The following is a 23,669-nucleotide window of genomic DNA, read 5'->3' as shown; positions in this document are numbered from 1 at the left end:
TGTGAATACATACATACTTTTTTTCATATCAAGCCATTATTTTACCTGGAAGGTCCCTTCATGTCAGGACTAAGTCTTACATTTTCTTTTAAGCAAATTCATATTCTAACTTATCCCAGATGTCTTCCCATCAGCTCCACTCAGTTTTAATCTCATTCCTCCTACTCCCTTAATATATATATGGGTTGGAAATCCAATCACGTATCCTCTCCGCCATCTAGCAGTGCCATTTATGTAGCTCTCTCTGTCCTTCACTAGATCGTATCTAGAGGCCAGGACAGTCATTCCTGAGTTCCAGAGCCTAACCAGTAGCTGACAGATAGTAGGTATTCAGTAAACGTTGGATTAATACAATTTATACCACCTCGTCATTTTAGGAAATAATGTCGTATACTAATGAAAGAATCATGTACTAGATCATACTCCCCTTTACGTCAAGCACTATTTTTTTAGTTTTAACAAGGCAACAGCATAGTGCTTTGCCTGGAGGGAGGTCTCAGTAAATGTATTAATTACATAACTACAAATGCAATATCACTTCTCATGATGCTTAAATTACTGTAGGACTAGGTGAGCATATCTGTCTCTTTCATTATGCTATTGATAGTATGTAGTAAAGGACAGTGACAGGGTTAAGGAGTCCTCACCCAAGAAGAACAGCTGCAGGGCAGAAAAATGCCACCATTTTTAAAAAATGCCCTTTCTCATTGTCTGCCTGGCTGTGCAGAGGCAGAGGATCATTGATTAAAAAACAAAACAAAACTACCGTACGGCTTTCCCTTAATAATAAATCACGTTGCTCACTACATCTGTTGTTAGTCAACAATGCACACCCCCACACTCATCGGGGAACTTGTAATTATTTGAGTAGTAGCCAGCTTAGGTAATGCCAGGGGAGCCATAAATAGTAATTAAAGGTTTCTATAAAAGCTTTTTAATTTGTTACTCCACATCTCATTTACATTGTACGCTATATGTCACAGAAAATAGAGCTAGGATTCAGAGACTGGAGAGAAAACATTAAGCGCATCATCCTATGTGTTATAAAAAATGTACTTTTTCATCCTCACTAAGGCTGCTGTAAAAAGCAAGCAGCTAAGGACTCTAAAGCCACGGTGCGTAATTTAGAGCAACGTGCAGCTGCTCCACGGCCATGTGGCTTGCATGTGTGTGTTTTAGACAGTTGGCAAGAGGACTGGTGCGAGGCTTTGGTGACTAATTGAGCAATTCTATAGGCTCTGGGTGAACATGAAAAGCTGCACTAACCCAACTGAAAAAAAAAAAAAAAAGTTTGCCTGCTCTCCCTTCCTTTATTTAAACTGTAATGACAGGATAATTAGTTTTTTACATTTTTGAGATCAAGGTTTTCCTTAGGGGACCACCCATGTTCCAGCTTCCACCGTGGAAATATAAAACTCTCAAACAAAACAAAACAAATCTGTTTAAAAGAATCGTTGCAAATCACTGGGACTTTGCCTTAATATAATAGTGGATCTATGAAAAAAAAAATAGTGCGTCTATGGCCTTATGGATGCTTTTATTGTACAAACCTGCAGAGGTTAAAAAAAAAAAAATGGTTGTGCATCCTAAAGCCAAAGTGTGATTTTGTCCACGTGTAAAGAAGACAGTTTTCAAATCCTCCAATTTTCAGGTTCTAAAAAATCCCGCATGTTTCCCATAAATCCTTAGGATGATTTGACCTTAATTCTCTTGCTTACCGTTTAGATCCATACCCTCCTTCGCTCACAGCTGACAATGCTGGTGCTTCCTTGATTCTACCCACGTCTCATAAATCATTGTTTTTCTAACTGAAATCTAAGCAGCTCCTCAAGATAGGTCTCAATTCCACGGTATGTATACAGTTCTTACTTCAATTTCACTGCAATGGATCTTTGGCTACATTTCTCCAAAACTGCATGCTTGTTACTATATGCCTGAAATCTGCATCAAAATCTTGCATATTTCTTAAGAAGCCTGATTTACAAATCTTTCGCTTTCCGCTCTACCATGGCTACAAAGCTGATTCTTTGGTGAAAGATATTTTAGACTATGGTGACAATTTTTTGCAAAGATATAATCAAGGGAGTAGTGAGTAAACTATCAAAGGCTACAATTGTATCCCCCACGTCAATTAGCTTAGACTATAAGCATAATAATAATTCTTTTCAAGCTTTTAAGATTTCAGACATGACCTAAGACTTCTCACTGGTTTGAAGATAAGCTTATATTGTTCTAAGAGAAGACGGACTGGAAGAATTCCAGATTTATGATTTAATTTGTTCCTAAAAGATAGCAAACCAGCATTTAAGTAGGCTTTTTATTTGCTTCCAGTGCAGCTCTGAAAATTAAGGTTCAGATCTTGAAAGTCTATTTACTATTTTTTCAAATTATGTAAATAACACAGTATTATATATATTTTAATGAGAGTTTTTCCATTTTAATTTAAAACTGAAAACTAAAAGAATGTTACAAATGTTTTTTGTGAGGTTTTAAATAGGAACTGAATGCCCTGATGAGGCTTTTGAAACCCTGGATTTAGTAAATTTTGCAATGAATCTTTGTCCTTTTTTCCCCCTAGTAAGGATTTCTTCAGCAAGCATTCTTCAATAGTTGAATGTAGTGATCGGCAGCAAAAAGTCTACCGGTCAAATCTGGCCATCCACCTGCTTGTGTAGATAAAGGTTTATTGGAACACTGTACCCATTTGTTTACATATAGTCTAGGAATGCTTTTACTCTGTATGGGCAGAGTTGCACAGATGCAACAGAAATCAGATGGCCCACAGAGCCTAAAATATTTACATTCTAGCCCTTTCCAGAAAGAAGTGTCAGCTCCCAGTTTACATCACATCATTCAAAGTAGATGTGTCTGTCTCCAAAAGTGTCATTTTCTTTTGAGTATCTATAAATGCCGCCAAAGTCTTTAGATAACATGTGCTGGAGATTAGAAAGTTTTCTTTTCTTTTCTTTTCTTTTTTATCATCCTCTCATGTTTCTCAGGGCAGAGGAACAAGGAAGAGCAAGGGACCCCTGACAGAGACGAGGAAGAGCAACAGTCTTTCCTCGGCTTCCTAGAAACCTTTTTTTTTTTTCCCAGTGTAACTTTGCAAAGATATAAATTTCCAGAAGGTCCTTACACTTATCACAGAAAATTGCTTTCCTCTCCAAGTATTTAAGTGAATTTTTATGGGAAGTCTTTGTTTTACATTGGCCCTTACAACATACTCCTGTCCTCAACAGCTATATATATAACAGGGGTCTCCTCTTGAGTCATGTGTTATTTATCAAAAACACTTCCTCAGTTTCCCTTCTGATCTTGTTAACCTCTAGAAAGGTAGACACTGTCTTTGCCAGAATTCCTTCTTGATTCAGAGGTGTAGGATTCCAGGTATGCCAAAAGTTTTCCTTCCCGAGTCTTCATTTACATGAAACTCCTGCTTTTCAAGATGCTCTATTTTTTTCTAAGTTCAAAATGATGTGTGGAAAGAAAATTATGACTCAGAGACTAGCTCCCTTTCATGTAAGAATTTGGTTGACTCAGAATATACTTCATGTACAGATATATTTGACATTCTATGCGTCATTGTTTCCTTTTCTTACGGAAGATTAAATCAACTTCTAAGTTTGAAAAAAAAATACCCAAAGACAAAAGGCTTATGATAGACATATCTTTCCTCTGATTCTATGTTCAGACTCAATCAGCCATGTTCCCTCTCACCTCATCCTCCTATGAGGGTTGTCGAAATGTTTGATGCAATGGAGTCAGCTGTCAGCCGTTCATAAATAAAAATCACAGCTATTAATGTTATCAAAGAAAAGGGATATTGTAGGTCAAAACATCTTAAGTCTGGAAATTCACTTTTGTGTCTTTCAACAATTATATTTTACACAAAAATTTTAGTATCATTATCTTCTGTACATAGTCCCATCATTAAATATGCAATATAAAAATGTAGTAAAAGAATCCAGAAGCCTCCTTGGTAGGATGATAAAGGAGACAAAAAGCTAAGAAGATACAAGAGATTGGGCCAGATGGAAGAACATTACATTCAGTCTCCCACTAATAGTCTCCTATAGAAATCTCACCCATCTGGTCAAAATTAACTCTCCATATTCTCTAAGATACAGAAAGAATTAAGAATAACTATGTTGCAAAGTCAACAATGGAGTGGCATGCAGCCTCGTTTACTGAAATGGGGAAGGGTAGAAAAACATATTTCTGTGGAAAATTGGGAGACCTATCAACTCTGAGCCATTTAAATGTGTATGTTAGTACTTTAGTCTCCAAGTTGGTGTCCAAGTCCAGAGCTCAAGGGAAAGTGAAAACTCTTGATTCGAATCTGAAAGTCATCAGTATTTAAAGCTTTGGAACTGGGACACCTGGGTGGCTCAGCTGGTCAAGTGTCTGCCTTTGGCTCTGGTCATGATCCCAGGTCCCGGGATGGAGTCCCACATCGGGCACCTTGCTCAGTGGGTAGCCTGCTTCTCCCTCTGCCTGATGCTGCTGTTGCTTGTGCTCTCTCTCTCTGGTAAATAAATAATTTAAAAAAAATAAACAAAGCTTTGGAACTAAAGGAGGTAGAGATACATACAGTGTATCTAAGAAGACTCAACTTTCCAGTATTCAATAGCAGGTAGAGAAGGAACAGCTGTGAAGGTAGACAGAGAAAGAAGGGATACCAAGACTAATGCACATGATCCCACAATCCAAGGGAGATGTGTGATGAGAGAGTGAGAGAGACAACATGTCCAAATGTCACAGAGCAGTATGCTAAATGCTGCTGCAGAGATGGAAAGAAAAGCTAATACAGGGAAATGGTCCCTAGATTTGACCACTTGAAAGAGCAGTTTAGTTGGGTGGGAACAGAATGAACGGGAAAGAGGAGGCGACATAAAGAGTAGGGGTCTGTTAGATGACATCTACTTTTTGTAGACCATTTTTGCAGCATCGACATGATTAATTCAGATCCCTCTCTCATCCTAAAAAAATAAATAAGCAAGCAAAGAAAAGCACAAGCCATAAATGATGTAGCTCACTGTTTCAATTGTTATTAAGGCATCTGAGTGGTGTCTGGAGCCACCAAAGCCTTCTTGGCAGAAGGCTAAAGAGAGGACAGTATGTTACAGTAGGAGGTGACATGATCACATGTGAACTTTCCCTGCTTGCAATGATGAGACACCTTGCTGATAGTTCATCCAAAGCGGCCCTTGTGGTTGCCATTCACGAAGAGCTGCTTATAACCGTGTGGTCAGCACTGAGTCTAGGATGAGCTCCTATCACTTTGCGTTCAACAGAAAAATTGTAGAGGACAAAATTTATTAAAGGAATTTTTTGAAGTCTTTGGTCAAATAAACAACAAAGGATATGAAGTAAGAGTTTTAAATCTCAAAATTATGTGCTCAAGCTTTTTCTACATTATTTTGTTGGAGTACCAGTGTAGGGCTTGACTGGAGAAAGCCCCAAAAATCACACTTTCAGTTGTGGAAACAAGACAGTTTACCTTTTTAAAGCAAAATCCCTTTCCCTGGTACATAATGATGGTTAGACTAGAGCCACAGACCTTGTGAGTGTGAGGGTCAAGAGAAGGCAATTCAAAAGAAGGATACAAACTGACGGATTAAGGTACCGCAAGAAAGTACTAACGGATAAAAGGAATTATTAACAATGATTGTAATGTGCAGTAATGCAATTTACCCTGGATTCTGTCAAGGGAGATTCGTGGGTGAGGCCAGCAAATGACCTGCAGGAGACAGTCATTTGAGTTGAAACATTAAGAAGATTATTGCTAAATCTGAATTCTAGAGAGAACAATCTGTTTATTTACCTAAAAAGTACCTAGATTACAAAAAATATGTGAAAACTGAACTGAATTTATAAACTTGTTTAGAGTAGAGAAATTTTTCATACAGTAGGTATAATAGAAGGATTTTAAAACTCAGGGATATTCATTAGGAATTTATTATTTCCTGGGTCTTTTAGGAGGGTAAATCTGCTTTATGTCTGTAAATGAATTGTAAGTCAAAGCATATGTTCTCTTCCTGAAAATCATCAGCCAGTCAGTTCCCACGGTAAAACTCTTGATTTGATGTTATGGATTGTGAAGCTAATTGGACCCAGGTAGAAAACTGAAGAACGTAGTACTAAGACCATCTCTGTGGTCCATTGAGAGGGCAGGGTGCTATTTCTTTGCTGATTGGAGCACACATTTCAAAACATATTTCAAGCCTTTATGAATCATGAATATGATAGTGAAGTTTATGATGATGGTATTGAACTACTATCCTCTTGAAAAAGGACAGATTAATTCAAGAGTGATTTAAAATAATGTGTTCTTGCAGGAAATCTTATCTGTGGCTTGAAACACACTAAACTTTTACTGTATCGTTACATTTTTTTTTTTCCAGATAAAGCCTTTGACAGAACTTTCCATAGAGGAACCAACCAGTTAACATGGGGAAACTTTTCTGACATAATCTGAATAGTATCAGAATAACAGGTAACGATTTCTGATTGTTTACTCAGCCTCACCATGCACATGCATAAACACATTTAATCTTTAAAAATAGCCTATTAAATGGGAGAATTTCTTCTCCTTAAGTTACAGATGAGGACGCTGACGCTTAACTAGATTGAACAATTTCCTCAGAGTCTTGCAGTATACAGTAAACTCTGGAATTTAGGGTGCTTTTTGCTTCAGAGCCTATACTGTTAAATTCCCTTGCATACTGTATAGCCATCATTAGATATTCTGGTTTTGACCAGACTATGTGAGTTTGAATCCCATCTTGGCCCCTTGGACAAAGTACCCTATTTTCTTGTCATGTCAGCGTTCTTAGTGGCGGAAGAATGGTGCTGAGGATTATATGAAACAATATATGTAAAACATTTAGAATTATCCCTAGTACTCAGTAAATACTTAGTACACAATAGATTTTAACCGCAACAAAAACAGAGTAATACTGCTGTATAACTCAAAAACTTTTCTCTATCATTGAAAACTGGGTGTCAAATGGCAAAGAGAATCATACAAAGACATTTTAAAATTTGGGAATTCATCAATGCTATGAATTGTGAAGCTCAAACTAGAACTTTTTTAGTGGATCTTCCCACTATCCTGATAAATTAATAATTTTAAAAGGACAAATGAATTTCCCAAATTCACTGTTGTCACCATGGGCTTTTCTAGCTAAGTGATTTCAGCTGAAACCTTTCCAAAAGGATTACTTTTGTCAAATGTAAAGCAGATGGAGTGACAATGGCTCCCTCTCTGAATACATTTTGAAGTGGATACAACATCAGAATTCTACAAGAGCAAACTAAGCCTACATTCAGAACTCACCCTTAATCCAAGTTAGTCCGTTTGTTTGATCATGAAACCAAATGAAATTCCAACACATTCCCTCTCCAAAACCACCCACTTTGACTCTGTAATCCTTAAAAATTTCATTGTCAACCAACATTGAAAGAGCGGAAAACAATTCAAGGTACATTGTCTTCTCTCGTTCTCATGAAAAGCTTGAAGGCAACTTCCACCTGTCAAATTGATTTTGACTCATACGTACAGAACACGTTCACCCAGTGAACCATTCATCAGTAACAAGAGGTCACAAATTCTTCACAGATGCCTTAAGTCACTGTACACTTCAGAGAATAGAGGAGGATGTGGGATAGGGGTCAATTTAACAGGTTGGATTTCATTGTCAGGAGATTAAGAACAAAGAGGACTGTCCTTCCAGGGTCACAATACATATAGTGCTGAATTCCCTCTAGAAATTTTTTTTTTAAGATTTATTTATTTGACAGAGAGAGACAGCCAGTGAGAGAGGGGACACAAGCAGGGGGAGTGGGAGAGGAAGAAGCAGGCTCCTAGCAGAGGAGCCTGATGTGGGGCTCGATCCCATAACGCGGGGATCACGCCCTGATCCGAAGGCAGAGGCTTAACGACTGCGCCACCCAGGAGCCCCATCTCCCTCTAGAAATTTTTGATAGTTATCACTTGTAGTGAGGGAATTTTCAAGATAAAGAGATTATTTGCCTGAACAAAGTATGAAATACAGCAAGATATAATGGTCCACATTGTGAAATATTCAAAGAATGCTTAGCAGAAGACCATTCGAATTGAAGAAGGAACTCGATGGGCAAACAAGCTGAATCTGTGCATGTTATAGATCCCTCTTGGAGACTCATAACACACCCTAGAAAATAAAATGCCCTCAATAGGTCTGCATTTGAAAGAATCTATTTAGCTTTTCCTAAACATAGCCATCCCAAATTTAGTTACCATGGAATCTTATCCTGTGTTGTCTTTTCCAGATAAAAAGAACAGCATGTGTACAGAGTTAGAAGCTGGAGAAGTAAGCATAGAGCCTAATATGGAAACTCTCAGTTTTCCATGCCAAATACTCATTCGTGAGTACTAAATTGTTTTGCTAGAAAAATAGGTTGCCAGAGGAAGGGGGTATAAAATAAAATAGGCCAGAATCCTAAGCAAAGGGCTTGTTGCTAAATTTTAAAATACAATATTAACAATAAAAATAATTAGCATTCTACTTCTGAAAATAAAATGTATTCAAATAAATTTGAAAAATAAAGCATAACAAAGAGAAAAAAAGATCACCTACAATTTAACCACAGTCATTTAGAAAATATAAAAGTGAAGAAAAATACAGAAAATTATAAAATGTCATGAAATTTTTATTGATTTAAATAATTCACACATTCATATATTCTATAAATATTCTGAGCACCTATTTTGTAACACATACTTTTCCAGCTACTAGGGATACAACAGTGACTAAGACAAATTTCCTACCTCTCAGAGAACTTGTATTCTGGAGGGAGAGAGAGAACAAACAAATATTTTAACGACTAAATATATAATGTGATGTAGTGACATGAACAATAAATAATCCCCATTCTTGTGGAGTTCTAGGGAGAACTAGCAGGAGACAAACCAGTAGTGCCATATAGTGTTAGATAATATTAAGAACAATTAAGGGAATAAAATAGGATAAGGAGATAGAGGGAGATTGGCATTGAGAGAAACAAACCATCTTAATATGGTGGTCGAGAAAGGTATTTCTGAAGAGGCTATTTTAGAGAACAGACATGAAGAGAGTGAAGAAGGAAACCATTCGCTTCCCTGTTAATAGAAATTCAGGATAATCTTAATTTTTTTTTATTTTAATCTTTATTTTTACTAATACGAAAAAAATACTAAAATGATAAACTACTTTTGTCTCTTTTTACACACAATAAAAAGTTTCTTTAGGGTATGTGATGAAAAACAGGATTCCAGGGCTGCTCATTTTCAAGTTTGCTAGATACTGTTTTGTATATTGCCCACCAAAATGGCTGCACAAATGTATGTCCACCCAGGAGTGCATAAACTTAGAGGGAAAAAAACCTTCCCCTGATTAGAGATCTGTGGTCCCAAGAAGGTGAAGAAAACCCCAGCTGTTTTTTTTTTCTTGTCTTCCCCTTAGCCAAAAAGCTGGAGCTTTAGTTATTCTATTCTGCTATGTCCCTGATGCTGGCAAAGTCATAGGAAGCACATGGTAGGTAGAGTAGCTAAAGTTCCATATTTCTGGCCAGAGCACAGAAAAGGGGAATACCAGAGTACTATAAAGTAGCAGAGAAAACTTGGAGAGGGAGGAGCTCAGGAATGCAAGTTATTTATGAACTAATGGGCTCTAAATGATCTAAATACCCTAACAAAAGGAAAGAGATCAGCAAAGTGGGTTTAAAAATTGACTCACCTTCATGCTATCTACAAGATACTAAGGTCAAAAGCAAGGGGATAGTTGGTTAAAATTAAATGGATGGAAAAATACTTACCACACAAACACTAAGACAGAGAAAGCTGTGGTGGATATATTAATTTCAAAGCAGACTTCAGAGTAAAGAAAATTACCAGAAATTAGTGGGACATTACATAATGACAAAAGAGTAAATCCCCCAAGGAACCAAAATAGCCCTAAATGTATATGAACATAAGAAGAGAACTTGAGAACATGAAGCAGGATTGGAATAGAGAAAAAAAAAAAAATCCCCAAATACAGCTGTGGATGTCTTTATCAACCATAAATAGAACTAGTAGTCAGAAAATCAGCAAAGATGTAAAAGAACTGAATGATACCATCAACCAATGGGTTCTGATATTATAGAATATTCCACCCCAAAGAGCAAAATGCACATTGTTTCCAAGTGTGCATACATGACCCAAGATAACCATATTCTGGTTCATAAGACAAACTTTCACAATATTAAAGAATTAAAATCATAAAAACACATGTTCTCTGACCATAATGGAATTAAAATATAAACCAATAACAGAAAGGTAACAGGTTAATTTCAAAATACTTAGAAATTGGACAAACTACTTCTAAATAATCTGTGGGTCAAAGAGAAAGTCGTAAGGGAAATTAGAATATAGATTAATGGAATGAAAATGAAAATGCGATGTATCGCAAGTTGTGGGACTCTGCTAATCAGTAAAAAGATCTCAAATAAAAAAAAAATAGCCAGTTTGGACAAAGAGTTTGTCAGTTCCCTATAAAGTTAAATATGCTGCCCAACAATTCTGCTCCTAGAAATTTACTACAGAGAAATGAAACACTTCCACACAAAGAACACTTGAAAATGTATATTACAGCTATATTCATAATAGGAAAAAAAAAAACAAAAAACAAAACTAGAAACATTCTAAATGTCCACCAATGATCGAATTATGCTATATCCACCCAATGAACCAGCATTCACCGATAAAAGAAACACACTCCTGCTACATGAAACAATTTGTATGAATCTGGAAAGCCTTACGCTAAAGGAATGAGCCCCAGCACAAAAAAGCGTTAAGAGTAGATGGCCTTTGTTTTGCCCCAAATTCAGGGGACAGAGTTCAATAGTTATTCATGCATGAAGAAACATGTGGTTTGACCTTTGCATTGAAACCCTTTATCAAATTAAGAAAGTTTCCTTCTACTCCAAATAAGTTGGAAATATTTATGTGTGTTTAATTCTATTAAGTTTTTTTTATCCATTGAGAAGAATTCTTTATAACAGATTTTTTAAAATAGTAAAATAACTTGTCTTAATTAAGGTTAAGCCTCACTTGCTCGTGTTATATATATTAGATTAAATTTGCTAATATTTTAATATTTTTGTGTTCCTGCTTGAGATAATTTTATTTTCTACTATTATTTAGGTAATGTTGTGATGAATTATGATAGCCTTGTAAAATGAGAAAAGTTTACTTTTTTTCTCTGAAAGCACCTATTCCTGCTTTAAATGTTTTGTTCATCACAAAGTCATTGGGGCTTAGATAATTTTTAATTAGGATTCATTATTTTTTTTATGATTTTATTTATTTGAGGGGGGGGAGCATGAGGGGGGAAGGGTCAGAGGGAGAAGCAGACTCCCTGCTGAGCAGGGAGCCCAGTGAGGGACTGGATCCTGGGACTCCAGGATCATGACCTGAGCCGAAGGCAGTCACTTAACCAACTGAGCCACCCAGGTGCCCCAGGATTCATTATTTTTAAACAGATATCAGGCAATTCTTTTTTTTTTTTTTTACTTAAGAATTTTCATGTATTTGATGTATGTACTTCTTTTTTTAATTTAAATTAATTTTTTCTTCTATCACTTTCATTAAATTTAATTTTGCAGAACAAAATAACAGCTCCATCAAAGGTGTTAAATTTATTGGCATGAAGTTATTTATAATACCATTTGCAGTTCTTTTAATGATTGTAGGATCTGGAGAGATGTCCCTATTCTCCTGTACTGTCCAATAGTCAGCATAAATGTCTTTGAGAGAATCAAATCTGATAGCTTTGTACTTAATTCTACAGGCTCAATTCTGTAGGGCAGCCCATAAGCAGCCAGAAACAGCTCTACTTTAGTATAGAAAAGGAGTGAAGAGAGGAAATTAAGGATGAAGAAAGCTGAAGTATTATCACCTCATCCAGGCGATCTATTATCCTTGACATAGTGTTACAAAATGAAACTTGCCTCTGTGGTTTTCCTCCCAAAACAACACAGCAACAACAAAAACATAACCGTAGTCTAATCATGAGGGAAAACATCAGGAAATTTCCAAAGTGGGCTATTTTACAAAATACCTAACAAGTACTCCTTCAAACGGTTTAAGTCATCAAAAACATGGACCATCTGAGAAGCTGCCACAGCTAAGAAGAGGCTAAGGAGATATGACAGATAAATGCACTATGATCTCTTTGATGGAATCCTGGAACAAGAAACGGCCATCTGATAAAAACTAAGGAGTTAAGAACCATCTATAAATGCTAAATACTAACAATGTATCAATATCATTTCATTAGTTGTAACAAACGTACCATGCAAATGTCAGTTGTTGATAACAGGGGAAACTGGGTATGGGGGCATGTGGAAACTCTCTTTACTAGCTTCTAAAATTTCCCAGTAATTTTGAAATTGTTCTAAAAAATAAAGTCCGTATAAAATTTTTTTCAAAATAGCAAAATAAATGATTTTGTAGTTCATCTTTTTTTGTTTGTTTTTGGTGGGTGGGATGCTATAAAGAAATTTGTATCTAAATCATTTTGGAGTATACTGGTGTTCACTTGTGTTAGTTTGCTATTCATTTATTAACATTTAGCTATTTTCCTCACAATATGCATTAAATAATTTGTAACTTTAATGATTTTTTTAAATCATACATGAAATTCTTACATAATTCAATCAATCAAATGGGACTTATAGTGATTCTTAAGCCATTTCTCTAGCTACCCATTCTGGAACCTATTCTGTTGGTCCCATAACTTTTTTATTTCAAGGTATTTTATTTAAAATATATATATATCTTTGGTCTTCATCCATACAGCTCTCAACCTAAAGAGAGCTATGACTCCAATTCCACTCTACCCAAATCTAAATCACTTTAATATTCCTCATTAGAGAAACTGTTTCCAAAACTCACTGCCTCACAGAACATTTTTATTTTAAGGCATTTTTCAGGCTCGGCATCTCACAAAACAACTATTCATACATCACTGACATAAATAAAGGTAATTAAAATTCAAAGTATATATGTATCTTCTACACTCAGCTAATAATCATTCATTCTTTTCATCTTTATCCATGTAATTACTAATGACCTCTTTGAAAAGGAAAATACAAGAATTGTAGTTAGTCTTACCCCTAAAAATGGTCTCTTTAAAGCATCATTTCAAAGAACAGACTACAGATCGAGTAAGAAGAACCTGTTTGTAAATTTTAAGATATTGTTTGCCACATATTGATGTAATGGTTGTAGAAAATGTTTCATTCTTCAGATAGACTAAGAAGCTCTTGCAACTGTATATTGATTCCTTAATGCTTTCATTTCCTTTAAATCTGCTCACTTGTCTTGGTCTGGCTCTTTACAGTAAAAACTTAATCACTGTTGCTATTGGTTCACCACTTCGTGGTCTTTTAAATTTTTCAAGAATCGCTGATTACCATCTGAGATTAAGTAGGTAACCATTGACCCTGGGAGGTAAATGAAAGAGCACAGCAGGCATATTACCTTACATAAACAATCTTTTCTAAGATTTTATTGTTGTTCTGTAGTCCTGTTTTCCCAAGGATGCCAAGGAACATTGATCTATGAAGGTATTTGCCTTCTATTGTATCTAAAGAGTGTACTGTGCAGGACACTGTGAGACTCCAGAATATGTTTCCCAACTCTCAATTCAAAGTATCCCCTTTCAAACCTTCTGCATTAGTACCAGCGTGTTTCATCTCCTACCTCTAATTTTAGCTTTGTGTTATATATGATGAAGACAGTGAATTCATCCTTTTATCTGTATCCAATGTGATGATAAACACAAAAATCAGGTATAAAGTTAGGTATTACAGGATCACAGTAAAATAAAGAGTCTGTGAAATCCCACATCCTTTTTTTATTTTTTTAGGCTCTCAAAAGATGTGTTTATTTTATTTTTTTAATGATTTTTTATTATGTTACTCACCATACAGTACATCCCCGGTTTCCAATGTAAAGTTTGATGATTCATTAGTTGCGTATAACACCCAGTGCACCATGCAATACGTTCCCTCCTTACTACCCATCACCGGTCTATCCCATTCCCCCAACCCCCTCCCCTCTGAAACCCTCAGTTTGTTTCTCAGAGTCCATCGTCTCACATGCTTCATTCCCCCTTCTGATTACCCCCCTTTCTTTATCCCTTTCTTCCCCTACCGATCTTCCTCGTTCTTATGTTCCATAGATAAAAGAAATCATATGATAATTGTCTTTCTCTGCTTGACTTATTTCACTTAGCATTATCTCCTCCAGTGCCCTCCAATGTAGAAGGGATCCCCTTTCTCCACATCCTCTCCAACAGTTGTTGTTTCTTGCCTTGTCTACTTTTGCCATTCTAACTGGTGTAAGGTGGTATCTCAGTGTGGTTTTGATTTGAATTTCCCTGATGGCTAATGATTTTGAACATTTTTTCATGTGTCTGTTAGCCATTTGTATGTCTTCATTGGAAAAGTGTCTGTTCATATCTTCTGCCCATTTATTGATTTATTTGTTTCTCGTGTATTGAGTTTGAGAAGTTCTTTGTAGATCTTGGATACCAGTCTTTTATCTATAGTGTCATTTGCAAATATATTCTCCCATTCCGTGGGCTGCCTTAGCTTTTTTGACTGTTTCCTTGGCTGTGCAGAAGCTTTTTATCTTGATGAAGTCCCATAAGTTCATTTTATCTTTTGTTTCTCTTGCCTTTGGAGATGTGTCATGAAAAAGTTTGCTTTGGCTGATGTCGTAGAGGTTGCTGCCTATGTTCTCCTCTAGAATTCTGATGGATTCCTGTCTCACATCGAGGTCTCTCATCCATTTGGAGTTTATCTTTGTGTATGGTGTGAGAGAGTGGTCAAGTTTCATTCTTTTGCATGTAGTTGTCCAATTTTCCCAGCACCATTTATTGAAGAGACTGTCTTTTTTCCACCAGATGTTTTTTCCTGCTTTATCAACGATTAGTTGCCCAAAGAGCCGAGGGTCCATTTCTGGGTCCTCTATTCTGTTCCATTGGTTTATGTGTCTGTTTTTGTGCCAGTATCATGCTGTCTTTGTGATCACAGCTTTGTAGTACAGCTTGAAATCCGGCATTGTGATGCCCCCAGCTTTGTTTTTCCTTTTCAACAGTTCCTTGGCGATTTGGGGCCTTTTCTGTTTCCATACAAATTTAAGGACTATTTGTTCCAGTTCTTTGAAAAATGTCCTCAGTATTTTGATCTGGATAGCATTGAAAGTGTAGATTGCTCTGGGTAGCATGGACATTTTAACTATGTTAATTCTTCCGATCCATGAGCATGGAATCTTTTTCCATCTTTTTATGTCTTCCTCAATGTCTTTCAAGAGTGATTTATAGTTTCTAGAATATAGGTCCTTTACTTCTCTGGTTAATTCCAAGGTAACGTATGGTTTTTGGTGCTATTGTAAATGGGATGGATTCCCTAATTTCCACATCCTTAACAAAATTTGCCCACGCTAGCTAGTTATCCAAATTCTGTCACTTTCCTGTCAGACAGGAAACCATCCTTGATGAGGTAGCTGTAGGATATCATTAAACCTTAACACATGAGTACGCTCATGGCTGAAATTTCTGCAATCAGGTCACAAGAAAGACTGAACATTTTTAGTGCTCAATGCTAAAAAGTCAGATGAAATCCTGAATTCTGAAGATACGAAGATGTTATTAGATCCCTTCACACAAAGTTCCCAGAGTCTATATATGCATGTGTTTGTGTGTGTGTGTGTGTGTAATAGTGTAATAGGAGATTAATTTTTTCTTCTTCTTCTTCTTTTTAATCTGTGGCTTAGATTTCAAATACCAAGGGAAAACATCTTTTACAAACTGGATGAGGCAAGCCAGTAAATTTGTTTTTCTAAAGTAGCTTGGTTTAAGAGTTGAAGTGAAACAGAACAAGCTTGAGAACTGCTCTTCTCCGGGACTTCTCACACCTACCAATTACACCTTATGTTAGTATCAAACTCACACGTACTCAGACTAGGACAAAGGCAACAACCACAGAGAAATGAAGACCAAGGAAGAACATTCGATGGGGGAATGTCAAAGCAACACAAGAGTCAACTGAAAGAGTCCCCAGTGGCCAAACCGGAAGGAATTTGAGAGAGCAAAATTGGTAAAGTAGTACCGCATTACCAGCCAAAGTATAAAACATACACGAGCCAACAGTGATACAAACTATACTAACAGCCACACACAAACAAATGTTTCTTTATTCCACACAAATCCAGAGTTTTCCCACAGTACCTACAATTTGGATCAATACCGTTTTTGCATATTTTTCCAATTGTCAAAATCTACTCAAATAGCTTAGGAATGTGTGATGGACTCTAACTGGACTCAAAGTAAAATGCTGATGTTTTCACACTGATCCTGTTTTCCTAGAGGAACAAAAAACCCCACTTCCCTGGGATATACTACAAACCTTCCTTTGCTGATCTCATGGCCTTGCAATCCTATTCCTGCAGGAGTGCTTCTTGCTCTAAATGACCCTTCTGATTTTGGTAACCGTATGAGAACTAACTGGGTTAGAATGCAGCAGATACAAGAAAGCAAGGGAGAAGACACTAGTTTCTCTCAAGTCAGTGTGAGTTAACCGCTATTTTCCTGTGCTTCAGTCCTCTGTTGTAGGCATGGGACTTTGGAACTGTGTCTGACATATTCCTGAGCTCTAGAAGCAGAGTCACAGGAGATTAGTAAAAAAGATCATCCAGATAATAATAGATTAGTTTCAATCTGTGCACAAGACTAAACCCAGGAACTTAGGTTCCTACTAAAAAATGTGTTCACAAATGGATGCCATGTTTGTTTCCATCCACAATTTCAACAACTTGTGCATCAAACTGAATGATAAGAGCATGGGAATAGGTTTGTGCCTCTTGATCAAAATCATCATAGATTTTGGTAAGCCCATGGACAAATAATTTTACATGGTCCTAGAGAAACCATCAAAGCCAGTAGAAAAGACTGTGTACAATGAATTAAATTTGCTGATTAGGTCATTGTGGTGACTCTGCTCTCACTGTTGACCTGGTCATTGGTCACATGTTCCTGGGCTGATTAGGTCCTGACGGTCTCCATATACCTTCAGAAAAACTACCATTTCCACTAAGAAACCCAGTACTAGGATCCAAGGCAAAATGCAGGTCATCAAAGCCATCCACAGCTTTCCTCCAAGTGCAATTACACATTTGTTTGATGAGGTAAAGTTAGCCTCAAGATGAAAGAAACTGCTGGGGATGCCTGGGTGGCTCAGTCAGTTAAGCGTCTGAATCTCGATTTTGGCTCAGGTCATGATCTCAGGGTTGTGAGACCGAGCCCTGCGTTGGGTTCATGTTGGGCAAGGAGCCTGCTTAAGATTTTCTCTTTCCCTCTCCCATAGCCCCTCCCCCTGTTCTCTCTCTAAAAATAAATAAATAATAAGTTTTTTAAAAATTTAAAAAGATGAACTTCTGACCTAAATTTTAAATAGGGAATATCAATGGAAATGGATTGTGTCAGATCTTTAAAGTTAGACTAGAAAACACATCATGATAGAGTCAAAATTCTGGTGTCAACAGAACATAAGCTTCCTTCAGGGTTGTGTGTGAATAATGTACTCTCAAAGCAAGGATCGGGGATCTGTAAATCCCTGGATAGTGCGCACTCTCGCACTTACTTCCTGCCTCCTTTGGAGCCATGCAAGAAGCGTTAGGAGACCTGAAGCACAGTCCTCTGAGACCAAACCTGTCCTGAATTTCCCGGAGAACAGGGTCTCTGGCCGTGGGCAGTAGCATCTGCCTAAGCTTCCAACAGCAACCAAAGAGAACATGTGATGGCAGAGAGGGACACTAAAAGAGCTAACAGCTCAACTAGAAAAGAATAACTTCCCATGGCATGTTCAGAACTTATAAGGTGCCCTCAGAATATGCAAACAATAATGAATGTATGTCAATATTGAATTGCTATGGACACATACACAGACCGAGAAGGCAATTTACATCCATAGTCAACAGAACTCCAGAACAGACTTGCATTCTCAAAGACCAAAATTCCACTTACAAGGAACTCTTAAGGCTTACTTCCTTACAAAAACATTGTATCCTCTTCATCGATTTTGAATGGTTCACTTCTGTGAACAAAAATTTTCTTTTTATCCAAAACATTTTCCTGGAGAAGTGCCATGGCCCTTTAAAATGTATGTTATCAGTTCCTTTTTCCAAACAGCTAATTTCTAACAATAAAGTCCAATTTTTCACTCCCCTGCTGAGTGTCACATTTTTGCATCTACTGAGAGTCAAAATGTTCCCATGCCCTGCAGACTGTAAGGCAATTCTTGGAGGAGACGTCCATACACATCCCGCCTCTAATGTAATTCTTACTGGCAAAGTAGTGGTTCTGAATGTTGAAACTTTAGCCTTATTTTCATAACAAAATTCACATGACTCCACATAAATATTGAAAAGTATGTAATAGAGCGTGTTTCTTTCATCTAAGAACCTGTATGGATAGTACTGGGAGCAAGGGCAGGCCTGAGTTGCTGGTCCCAGGCTGAAAATCATCTCTGAAGGTTAAGGATTTTCAGAACACTTTGCAGGCATACAGCAAGTCTTGGTAGTTGGGCTGATAAAATTAAGACACTGGCAGTGACTTCTGCACTGAGATAGGCGCAAACCAGAGGGCCATATCTGTTACTTTTGCCTGTTTCAGCCATGTGCAATGTTCAGCTAGGATTCTAGTGAGTATAACCAGTAAAATTTCAAATTAGGTGAAAAGGTCATGCCTTAGGAAACCTGAAAATCTAAAGGTACAGGAGTCATTTGTACAGTCATGTGTACAACATTGCTCAAATGTTGCACAGAGACTGGCCACAGAATATTTTTTTTCTATGACTTTACTAAGGTCATTTTATAACTTAGATTTAATTAATTAACATATAGTGTATTATTAGTTTCAGAGGTAGAGTTCAGTGATTCATCTGGCCACAGAATATTTAGAAACGATAACCTCATGGACTCATGCAGCTCCTCAATTTCATTTAGAGTAGTTGTTTACTAAGAATCAGAGCCTACATCTCTCCATTACCGAAATATTCAGTAATCACTACCCTTTGTAAATGTTAGTAGCATTATATGTCTATTTTGCCAAGACATTCTCTATTGCCTCAGCCATGTTGGTCTAAGTTTGCTCCTTATAATATATAAAACACCTTTTCTTAAATCTGTAATATCATTGGTTAAAGCAATAATTGAGTATATAAATGAATGCTTGCATGCATACATACATACATACGTATGTCAAGCAAGCAAGCAGAAAAAGGGTACAGATAGAACCTGGGTAGGAACGCTCATTTTTTGATGGGGAGGTCAGAGAAAGTCTCTCTGAAAAATTAACACAAGTGAAGTAAGATCCAGCAAAAGAAACTGAGACGGTGACCCACATGGATTCCTTGAGGGGGAATGCTTCTGGCAGAAGAAAGAAAAAAAAAAAAAAAAAGAAGAAGATCCAGAGGGAGAAGCCCATTTGCCATGGATAGAGGTCAAAGACAAAAATGTGGCTGGAGTAGAATGAAAAGTAGAAAACCTGATTGCATGGGCTCTTATAGGTCACTGCAGGGACCTTGCCTTTTAGACTTGATACATACATATTTTTACTCTAAAAATATCCAGATTAAATTGAAGCTCATCCTATCCTCAGCACTCCTTGTAGTTAATTTGTTAGTTGTTATTTTTCTAGTAGTGGGTGAGAGTTGAACCATGTACTATTTCTCATATTATCCTTTTTGTTGGCTATAGTCATGAGACTAGAGACCTATAGCAATGAATTAAAATAAAATTAACCATGATTCTTACTGATTTAGTATAGAATATTAGTAGTCTTCACTAACTGATTCTTTGGAGGAGTAACCCTAAGCAATTTCTTTATGCTCAGTCGTGCTCTAGAAACTCAACGGTGAAGTCCAGCAGGATTCGGACATGATTGTCTCATATTTTTTTTCTTCAGAATTAGCACAGCTTTTGGTGTAGGTAACCACTCAATAATATATGCTGAATAAATAAATTACTACTATGGGGATACAATGAGGGACAGTATATACTTGGAGCCTAATTTTGTGAAATTTATAGTCAAGTGAAAGAGATTATTAAATAAGTGATTATATTGTTTAGTCATAAGTGTGATGGAAGAAGGATAGTTACGTAGTGATCAATGAGTAGTCACTGCAGAAACGTATAACACGATGAATACTACCCAACAAAATAACAATAACAAAAGTCACTGAAATACTAGTGGATGTTCTTAGAGGAAATTGAAAGGGAAAGATTCACAGTACCATTTGCAGATACTCATTACTTGTTTAAAATCTGATTAGGCAAAGTGTTGAAAGACACCTAACAAAATTAAGTCAACCTTATAAATGGTGCCAGGATGTTTATTGGATTTGTTTGGAAATTTCTCAAAAAACAAAACAAAAAAAAAAACAAAAAACTTAAGACTTGGCCAATTTACTGCAGAGCTAATTCTATAACTATATCCACAGAAGAAAACATCTATCACCTCAGCATCTTCACTAAGAACAAGGGTAGGCTCAAAAACTTTAACAGTAATTTCAAAGCAGATGTTGATTTCTCTCATATTCTTCTCATAGATAATTCATTAAAAGCTTGCAAATGTCAATTCACAAATCAAAGACACATTTGTATCTTTGGGTTCTCACATTTTAAAGGAGAAATGCATTCATGTTTATGTAGACTATGTCATCTCAATTTATAATTACCTGTCAGCTTTAAGGACAAATGAATATTCAAGATGCAGGAAGAATCCTCATTACAACAAAACCCACAACTTCACTGATTGTTCTGGAAGGCACTAAGTTGTCTATTGACAACTCTTAGTATGGATCTAAAATTATCTAAAGCTTTTCCTATAGACCATTAAAAAAGAAATAGAATCTAACCAACAGAATCTTGACTACAAGAAGTGAGGTTTATAGTTTCCAAAGCAACGCTTGGCAAACTTCTTCTGCAAAGGGTCAGACAATAAATATTTCAGCTGTGTAGAGCAGACATTCTCTGTTACAGCTACTCGAACTCTACCCGAGTAGAGTGAAAGCAGCCTATGCCAAAAAATGAGTGTGGCCAATAAAACTTTATTTACAAAAGCAGACAAGGTTTGGATCTAGAGTTTTAGTTTGCAGACACTATTTAGAAGATACTAATATTAAAGCCCAGGGGTGCTTACCACAAATGATTACAACCAGGAACATTCCAAAATCTTGAATGCTATGGTGTCTCGGGTGATAGCAAGCCTGGTGAATAAGTCCTATTTATGTTAATTAAAAACCCAACGAAAATACCTGAACTTGCCTGTAGTTGATACATTCAGGCAGACACAGGATTTAAAACAAAACAAAATTAACCCATAAAAAGAGGTTTGAGCAAGAGGGATGCATGAATCAAGTGCCTTAAATCTCTTCCATGGGACTCACCTGAAATTCATGAAAGCAGGACACAGATTAAACTAGAAGTCAAGATGTCTGGATTCTATTACTAGTTTTGCTACTAAGAGCACATATGACCTGTACAGTTCAAGTACTCTAAGTCTAAAAAATAAATATGTGAATTCAATGAACTTTGAAATTTTTCCAAACTAGAAAAGTTGCTGGTATTCTGAAAGAAATGGCCTCACTGAAGATATCACCAATAGTAGGAAGTCACTGCAGGGACAGCCAATGACAGCCAAGAGGATAGGCGCTCCATTAAGCAGGTCTTCTGTCTTTGAAAACTGAGTTGCCAGGGACAATTACAATGAATGAGAATTACAGCAAGATGTTGGAATACCTTATAGCATCCATGCCATACCTTACAGGGAAAGTCTGTTTAGCACTCAAATAAGCAAGTAAACAAATGTACTGCCAGTAAGCTAAAATATTTAATTGCTTGCAAAGTAGAAGTATGGTTTACTTCAGAACGTATGAAGCATAGCCTCCAATACAAATGTGTTAGTATCCTCACATTTCTTTTTTTAAAAAGTCAATTTGCACTGTATATTTGATTATTTAAGATGCTGCATTTAACTGTGAATCTTAAATAGCCTCAATCCAAGTAGTTTTCAAGAAATATAATCTCAAATTCCCAGAAGCTCAGCTTTCAAAACTCAGCAGAGAAAAATGTTGGAGGACTGCCTGAAGGTTATACTGCCTGTTGATTAGACAGGATTCTTTAAAATCTATCTTTTCATTATGCCAGAACAGCAGAGAAACAAACTTCTAATGTGCATTGTATTGTTCAACCCAACCCTCTCACCTGCTCACCATAGAATTGCTTTTACTGAATTATACTTTGCTATCATGTTATAAACATTAATTGATGATACTTGTATACGGTGCAGCTATGTGCTCTGGTTTGCTTGGGACAATCCTAGTTTATGCCTGTGGTCCCGGCACAATGACTAATAACGCCCTTCTAAGCACCATTTTTCCCTAAATGATGGAGATTAAACAATTAACACCTTTTCCATGATCACAGGGAAAAGAAAAAAAACAAAACATTGTAACGCTCTTATTTTTCCCTAAACCAAGTAAGAAGAAAGGGAAGGATCAATGAGCAGATGTTCACTGCTCTAGTATAGGTATGGCAAAGGTTGGATGTTCAAGGAGGAAGACTAATGGCTTTCTGCTTCTTGGTTACCACGGAAGCCAGATCTTGTGCCATCACAAGAGGAATGGCAAGGTGCAGAAGGATGACAGCTGCATAGACCACACAATGCTTACCCTCTCCTGTTGCCTCAGGTTACTCTGGAGAGATGACCAAAGGGATCTCACTTTTTAAGGACTAGCTCTCTTTGCAAGAATTTAGGGCCAGAATGTCTAAGAAAAAATAAATTGCAATCCTTTTAAAATATATCACTTCCCTTAAGGCATTCCCACTGGCACCTGAATTCAAATAGCTACATGATATTCAAGTTTTATCAGTTCACTATGTTTTTAAGATACACGAATTTCAACTAATTTGTGGGACAGCACAATGATTAAGTGGAGAGCAACATTTATTTGGAGGACCTCATCCCCAAAATGTTATTGTCTAAATTCCCTCATTGAGTTCTGTAGTTTATATTTGTTATGGCTACTTGCCTACATTTTTATATCATTTTAAATCTTTGTTGGAACAAGGCACTTATAAATAAGTGAATAGAAAAATATAAATGAATAGTGAGAAGGCAGAATATTTCTCAGGCTTCCTCAAATCATGCTGAGATTTGCTAAAGACAGAACGGGACTTATTCATCTAAGAAGTATTAAGTATTAGCACTGTACACAGTGGTGATAGCACATCACCCTCTCAGAATGGTATATAATTTATTTTCCTTTCTTTCTCCAACATTGATCTATAGTTATACAGTGAACCCCTCTCTGTTGCCCATTTCTCTGTATGAACACAGCACACATTTTCTCAAAGGATCAGCCTGAGGAATGCAAGGCAATGGAGGATTTTGTCCTACCCATTGATTTATTTAAAACCTTTGGCCTCTTACACATCCTGCATGAAGTATAATACTTTATCAAGAGACCTAATCCAAACATAACTTCTTAAAGAACCATGGCTAAAAAGGAAAATGGCATAGTAGTGTTGTGGGTTA

This window comes from Ursus americanus, chromosome 6 (genome assembly GCF_024610735.1).
Source record: "Ursus americanus isolate L20-20 chromosome 6, mUrsAme1.1.p, whole genome shotgun sequence".
In the NCBI taxonomy this organism is placed as follows: Eukaryota; Metazoa; Chordata; class Mammalia; order Carnivora; family Ursidae; genus Ursus; species Ursus americanus.
This window is presented reverse-complemented; position numbering follows the sequence as displayed.